A 7,898-nucleotide genomic window follows, 5' to 3' on the forward strand; every position below is an offset into this window, starting at 1 on the left:
AGGTTAATCTCATTTTATAAATAAATGGATTTAGTTTAATATCATTCATGTATATTATGGAAATTATTATATATATATATATTCTTTTCTGAGATTATGTTTGTGAAATGTCTTGCAAATGTTTAAGCATTATTCACATACCAATTATTAACTTGATTTATGAATAACTAATCTGAATGATATGTTAATTTATCATAAGAACCATGGTACAGTGGAAAGAGTATTAGTCATACACCAATTATCAACTTGATATCTGAATAACTAATCTGAATGATATGTTAATTTAACATATGAACCATGGTACAATAGAAAGAGTATTGAACTTGAAGTTAGGAAATAATAGGTTTTAACTGTGTCTCTGATATTTTTTAATTGTGTGATCACAAGCAAATTACAATTTCTTAGTGCCCAGACTGCTTTCAAAGAGTACAAGTTGCAGGCAATTAACTACTCTACATTTGTGGAGGAAGTTTCCACAGAGGGAGTTCCCTACACTGATGAAATAATAGGGATTGACCAAAGTACATATGTGAGCATGTGTACATAAAAACATAAATGTATTAGGGAGGCTAAGTGGCATAGTGGATAGAGCACTGGCCCTGGAATCAGGAGTATCTGAGTTTAAATCCGGCCTCAGACACTTAACACACACACACACACACACACACACACACACACACACAACTAGCTGTGTGACCTTGGGCAAGTCACTTAACCCCAACTGCCCTACATTTCCCCCTTCAAAAAGCAAAACAAACAAACAAACAAACATAAATGTATCTATACACAGATGAAAAAGTATGCATACCTGTGAAAATAGGCATATATTAATGTTATATTAATGTGCATATATGTATGGTATGTACATACATGAAAATGTATGTGTATTTATATGTATGTAATTTTAAGATGAGCTATGAAATTTAAAAACCAAAATCTCTGACTACACTTATAAATAAGTTTTAGAAGGTATAAGAATATCATGGACATCTGATGCAATACTTGGATTGTCTTCCAGTAATTACAAAAACATTTTCATTTTAAGAAAGGGAATTAGGAACAGGTGACATCACCATGTCAGACAACAGGTAAATAAAAGTCTTCTCTCCCAAAGAAATATACAGATTATTCTAAATATCATTGACTATTAAAATAGTTATAATTTACTGATGAAACTTTTTTAAAACCATAGATATTGTGTTCTCTTAAAATTTTCCTCATTACACTATTTACCACCCAAGGTCAGATCTGGTCTGAGAATTTGTGTGCCATGAACCACGAGTTATGTAGATAAGGATTCTTACCCAGTAATAACTGCTACTTTATTAATATTCCTCCCTGAAGGAAATAAATGACTGAAGGCCAAATATTAACAAGTTGACACTAAAATAATATTTCAAGTCTGTCAGAAAATGACAAATAGATGTTAAAGATGATAGCACTTAACAAATTGTTATGAAACAAAAAAGAAAGAAATGATGCACCAGAAGCCACAAATTATATTTTTCAGATTGAGTCTGACTCAATATCTGGGGCAGAAAGGAGTGGGAGAATGGGCTATTTTAAGGTTATTAAAAATCCTCCATGAATTTCTATTCACGGAAAGGGAATCTTTTCTCCAGTATATAAATAGTGGAAATTATGCATAGTTTCAGCCCAAAATGACAGAGATACCAGAGACCACCCAAGTCAGTATTCTGCTTCTCAAATAACCCAAGATAGGATTACAGCTATGGTAGTAGTACAGTAGTAATAGTAATAGTACTAGAAGTAGTAGTAGTAGTAATGATAATAACAGCTGTCATTTATATATCATTTTAATATTTTAAAATATTAAAATATTTTACATATTTTACATATGCTGTATTATCTGATCCTCATAATAAATGAGGTAGGAGTCTCAAGAACTTAAAAGGTAGGTGCTATTATTATCTTTATTTTTACAGATAAGAAAACTGAGGCACAGAGAGGTTAAATCATTTTCCCAAGGCCATACAATTAGTAAGCATCTGAGGCAATATTCAAACTCATGTCTTTCTGACTACAAGTCTGGTGATCTATCCATTGTCCTAAAGTACCATCAAGCTGTGAAGTGTAACACCCTTCTCCAAATTATACCACCTAAAAAAAAAATTGTATTTGTATTCAGTCTACACAAATTCCAACTCCATCTCTTCCACTTCTTACTAGCTGATTTTCATGCAAGTCACTTCACCACTGTTGGCCTCAGTTTCCTCATCTGTAAAATGAAGAAGTTTGACTTAATAGTGCTGTAAATGTCTTCCATCTCTAAATCTAGTCTCCAATGAAGTGTTGGGCAACTAGATGGTGTAGTGGATAGAGTATAGAATAGAGTGCCTGAAGTCAGGAAGATTCATCTTCTGGAGGTCAAAGCCAGCCTCAGATGTTTATCAGGTGTATGACCCTGGGAAAGTCACCCTGTTTGCCTCAGTTTCTGATCTGTAAAATGAGCTGGAGAAGGAAATGATAAACTGCTTTAGCATCTTTGCCAAAAAAATCCCAAATGGGGTCACAAAGAGTTGGACACAACTGAGATGACTGAGTGACAACATGAAGTCTCACCAACAGAGGCTGTATTGGAAGAGTGTGGACAAAAGTGGTTAGAAGATTCTTTGCAATTTTAACCCATATAAACTAGAGAAAAATAGGGGAAATAGAAGAGGTCCTTCACATATCCCCACTTAGAAAAGGTTATATTTAGTACCTGCTAGGGATCAAATGATAATGACTTTGATGATTAGTGGAAAAGAGAAAATATTATAATAAGCTATGCAAATTTATCTCCTACTGAATACCTATGAAGGCATAACCTTGATACTAGCTGGTATTATACACCAGAAGATTGCTTTGTTGTGGGGACTAAAAGATGACAAATGCTTATAATGCACATCTCAAAACATTCTGTGGAAATCAACTAATAAACCATTCTGGAATTTTACCATGGTCATAGACTAAATTATTGCTCACAAATGTCAAATCTGAAGACCAATCTTATTTAATAGATTTTGTCAAACTCTACAGAATGAAAAGCTTCTAAAATACAAAGACTTTGTAGCAAAGATCACAATCGTGGTGGAACAGCATGAGGTACATATCATTTCTGTTGTTCTTTCCTATGATAATGAATGACATTATCATAGGATCCTAGATTTAGAGCTAAAAGGGGCCTTAGAGGCCATTGAGTCCAGTTCTTTTAGTTTATAGATGAAGGTCAGGTGAAGTTACTTGTCCAGGGTCACACAGCTAGCAAGTGTCATTTTCTGTGAAAACTACAGAGGAAGGACTTATATACCAATACTTTTATTCAGCTATGAAGAGCACTCATTTTATCCTCATATACAGTAGTTCATAAAAACTTATGTATAAAAGCTTAATAACAGGAAAAGTCTTTGTCCCTTCACAAGTAACTTCATGTTCTCTCAGTGGTTCTCCTTGGTTTCTACTGTACAAACATCATTCCCCTGTCCCCTTTCCCCTATTACCTGGTGACTGCCCAGCCTACCTCTGATTTTCAGCTCTCTTTGGTGTATTCTCTTCCCCTATTAGATTGTAAGCTCCTTGAATGCAGGAACTATCTTTTTTTTCTTATTTGTATCCACAGCATTTAGCATAATGTCTGGCACATAGTAGGCATTTAAGAAATCTTTATTGACAGACTGTCTGAACGATTTCTATTTGAGAATCATCAAAAAAGACGAGAACAAAGGTAGGGAGAATCACAACAGATCATATTTATAAAGACACTTAAGTCTGAAAGGTTTTCCACATTTTGTTTTATTGGATCATGCCTATCATGTTCAATTGTTGTATGCAACATTTCTGGAGGATGTAGAGTAGATTCTTGGGAATGCCTGTATTTTTTAAAGTTCGTTAATTTATCAAGTCTGAGGCTTTATTAAAGGCTTGGTGTTCTCCAAAGTTCTGTGGGTGCCATGGACAAAGTATAAAGGGAGGGATATTATATCACTGTGGAATGTAGATATTCATCAAAAGGAGGGTAACACAAATGAGTACAGAATAATTACTGAACTATATTAATAATTAGTCAGCTAGGTTTTGCTTTAGAAAGGACTTGTACTAGGGGAAGACAAGTTCAAATCTGGCTGAAAACAAAAGCTATGTGAGCCTGGAAAAGACACTTGTCTTCTGTCTACCTCAGTTTCCTAATCTAGAAAATGGGGATAATAATTGTGCCTACCTTCCAGGATTGTTGTGGCATTAAACTCATGCAATATCTGTGAAATACTTGACAAATTTTAAGACACTCTGTAAATGCTAGGTATTATTATTATAATTATGATTAATACAGATTGCCAGGGAGGAAGTCAGATAAGGATAATGAAAAAGGGCTTGAACAGCAGAGGGATGCTTTTTAGAGAAGAAGGGAACAGCAAGGTCTGGTTCTTTAAATAAGGGAAACATTTCTTTAGGCTGACAGAAGGTCATTTAAGGTGAGAAAAACAACATGAGAAAAGAATTATATATTTAGTCAGATGGCATTTACAACCGAAATGATATATGAGAGGATTTTGTAATGATTATGAAGCCTACAATTTGGTCTAGTTGCAAAGACAGCTCATTGTAAGCTCTAATTCACATTAATATTTGTTGTTCAGTCATTTTAGTCATATCTGACTCATCAAAAATACATCTTGGGATTTTTCTTGGCAAAGATACTGGAGTCACTTGTCATTTCTTTCTTCAGCTTATCTTACAGATGAGGAAACTGAGGCAAACAGGGTTATATGACTTTCTTAGACTCACACACCTAGACAGAGGCCAGATTTAAACTCAGGAAGATAAGCCTTCCTGAGTCTAGATTCTGCACTCTATCCACCATACCACCTAACTGCCCATAACATATTAATATAACAAATGGTAAATTACTCCCGCATTTGGGATATCATAAATTGGAATCAGAGATAGAAAGTTACCAATTTCATTCAATGAACATTTACTGAGTGCCTACTGTATACAAGACACTTTTCTAGGTGTTCAGGACACAACAAAAAGCAACCAAACTCTGATTTCAAGAAATTGCCTATTTCTTGTACATCCAAAAAATGTGATAAAAGATAAATTTTTATCAGGGTGACTCTTCTTCAGTTGTTTCAGTCATGATTAACTCTTCATGAGCTAATTTGGGGCTTTTTTGGCAAAGATACTAGAGTGGTTTGCCATTTCCTTCTTCAACTCATTTTACAGATAAGGAAACTGAGGTAGAGGGTTAGGTGACTTGCTCAGGATAACACAGCAAACAAATGTCTGAGGTCATATTTGCATGCAGGAAGATGAGTCAGGAGTATCTGAGATCAAATCCAGTACAGGTTGGCCACTTTTTCAAAATTACACTCAGATTTGTCTAGACTTAATCTAGAAAGATTAAATGATTTACTCAGGGTCACAGAGCTTATATTTGTCAGAAGTGATATTTAAGCCCACATCTTTCTGGTTTTGAAATTAGAAATTTAGAAATTATCTTCTATGTTATTTGTTAATGTTTAGTTGTTTGAGACATATTACACTCTTCGTGACTCTGGGGTTTTCTTGGCAAAGATATTGGAGTTGTTTGTGATTTCCTTCTCTAGCTCATTTTACAGAAGAGGAAACTGAGGAAAATAGAGTTAAGTGACTTGCCTAGGGTCACACAGCTAGTAAATATCTGAAGCTGAATTTGAACTCAGGTCTTCCTGATTCTACTCCATACCCTATCCACGGTGCCACCTATCTGCCCTGCACTACACTGCCTCCATTGAAGAGAATAGAAAAACAAAATAGGGGTGGGGAGGTTCAGAAACACCCTGAGGAATTCAAAGTTTCTCATGACTTCTCTTCATAAAATGGAGAAGTTTTAGTAGGGGTATCTAAGAAACAATCCTTTATTAAAAACTTACTTTTAATTCAACATGCATTTATTAAACATTTTATAAATTATATACCAGGCATTGTGTTAGATAAAGAGAAAGAAAACAGAGAGAGAAAGAAATAAACACAGGAGAGAAACAGAGGAGAGAGAGGGGAGAGAGAGAGAGAGAGAAAGAGAGAGAGAGAGAGAAAGAGAGAGAGAGAGAGAGAGAGAGAGAGAGAGAGAGAGACAGAGAGAGAGAGAGAGAGAGAGAGAGAGAGAGAGAGAGAGAGAGCGCCAAGGCCAAGAGAGGATAGATGTGCAAGAGACAAAGATAGGAAGAAGTAGACAGAGATAGAGACATAACACAGAGACAAGGAGAGAAGGAGGAAGTGGAAGGAAGAGAACTAAAGAGAGAAGGGAGTGAAATCAGAAAGGGGAAAAAGGAAGAAAGGAAAGGAGACAGAGAGAGATAGAGGGCTGTATAATAAATCTTAGGAATGAAATTCATCTGTGAGTAATGGGAAAGCCCCCACTAATTAAAGTAGTTTTAGCAAGATTAATCTGACTATAATATGTAGGATTAACTGATGGCATTGGAGACTATTTCAGTAATCTTGATGTGGGGTATTCAGGATTTGTAGCATAATTGTAGGTGAGGAAATGAAAAAAGTAAGGAAAGAGAGAAAGAAGATGAACTTTAAGGATCAAAAACAATAAAACTTTGTAACTGGTTACCTGTGAAGATTGAAAGAGAGAAGTTAAAAAATACCTCCAAAAGATTTTTCAAATTAAGAAACAATGTTGGTGGGGAGGCTAGGTGGCGCAGTGAATAGAGCAACCAGCCCTGGAGTCAGGAGGACCTGAGTTCACATCCGGCCTTAAACACTTAACACAAAAACTAGCCATGTGACCTTGGGGAAGTCACTTAACCACAGTTGCCCTCCAACCCCCCCCCAAAAAAAAAAACAGTGTTGGCAACAACAGAATAAAGGAAGCAAGAAAAGGCAAAATGAGACAGTTTTTAGACTTGTTGCTTTTGAAGTTATAGGACATCCAAGTCAAACTATACATCAGATACTTTGAGATTTGGCAATGGTATTTATGGAAGTGATAGCTATAACTATACTAAGGAGTTGTCTTCCAATAAGTGTTGACGAAAAACGATGAACTGATTTGGGGAGAACGAGTATTTGGGGGGGCAAGAAGAGAAAGAGAAGACACCAAAAAAGACAAAGAAGTACCTAAGAATTTGGAAAACCAAGGTTCAAAGAAAACAGTGGAGCATATCAAGTGCTAAGGGGATAAAAAGTCAAATGAAGACTGAGAAAACGTCACAAAATCAAGACACTGACAAAAACCATAGAATCTAAAAATATTTAAAGAAGACAGAAATACAATTTTTACTAGTAAAGTAATAGAGGATTGAATGGTTAAAATGGTTTTATACAAATCTATTTCTTTTTAAACATAGATATAAGTCCTACACAAAGGTTTGGCAACATTTTTTTTCTAAAATAGAAAAACATAGACCATATAAGTTGGGTAACAATAGAAAGAAAATACTAGGCCAGAAGATGGTCACCTAAGAAATTCTGTGTAGTGCCTTGAGCTACATGAAAGCAGCTTGCACCAAAAGGGTAGAATTCACAGGACAGGATTTATTGATGAAACAGGTCTACCATTTCCCTCATTTAATACAGGTAGAAACTAAGGTCCAGGCATACCAAACAATTTAGTCAATATCAAATAGGCAGTAAATTGGGAAGTTGTTCCAAGGTCCTCACACTTTAAATATTGCCACCCTCCTCAAAATCTAATGCATGAATTTTCCTTCCCTTCATCCCAAACCCTGAGCACTACCCAATTTACTGGTTGGTTCAAATACACCCCCGCCCCCCAACACACATAGAACGTGTCTATGTATTTATATATGTGTGTATAAATGGGTATATATACCTGCACACATATATACTTATCTATCCATCTATCTATCTATCTATCTATCTATCTATCTATCTATCTATCTATC

The 7,898-nt window shown here is 35.4% G+C and overlaps 1 protein-coding gene across 10 annotated transcripts in view; it reads right to left on the bottom strand.

Annotated features, from left to right (window-relative positions):
- The window catches only part of RIMS1 (regulating synaptic membrane exocytosis 1), a 412,074-nt gene that overhangs the window by 89,003 nt on the left and 315,173 nt on the right, over positions 1 to 7,898 (bottom strand). The window lies entirely within an intron of this gene.

The sequence above is a fragment of the Petaurus breviceps genome, unplaced genomic scaffold (assembly GCF_028583685.1).
Source record: "Petaurus breviceps papuanus isolate PSGF00001 unplaced genomic scaffold, PetGlider_PUasm1.0 90734, whole genome shotgun sequence".
Lineage (NCBI taxonomy): Eukaryota > Metazoa > Chordata > Mammalia > Diprotodontia > Petauridae > Petaurus > Petaurus breviceps.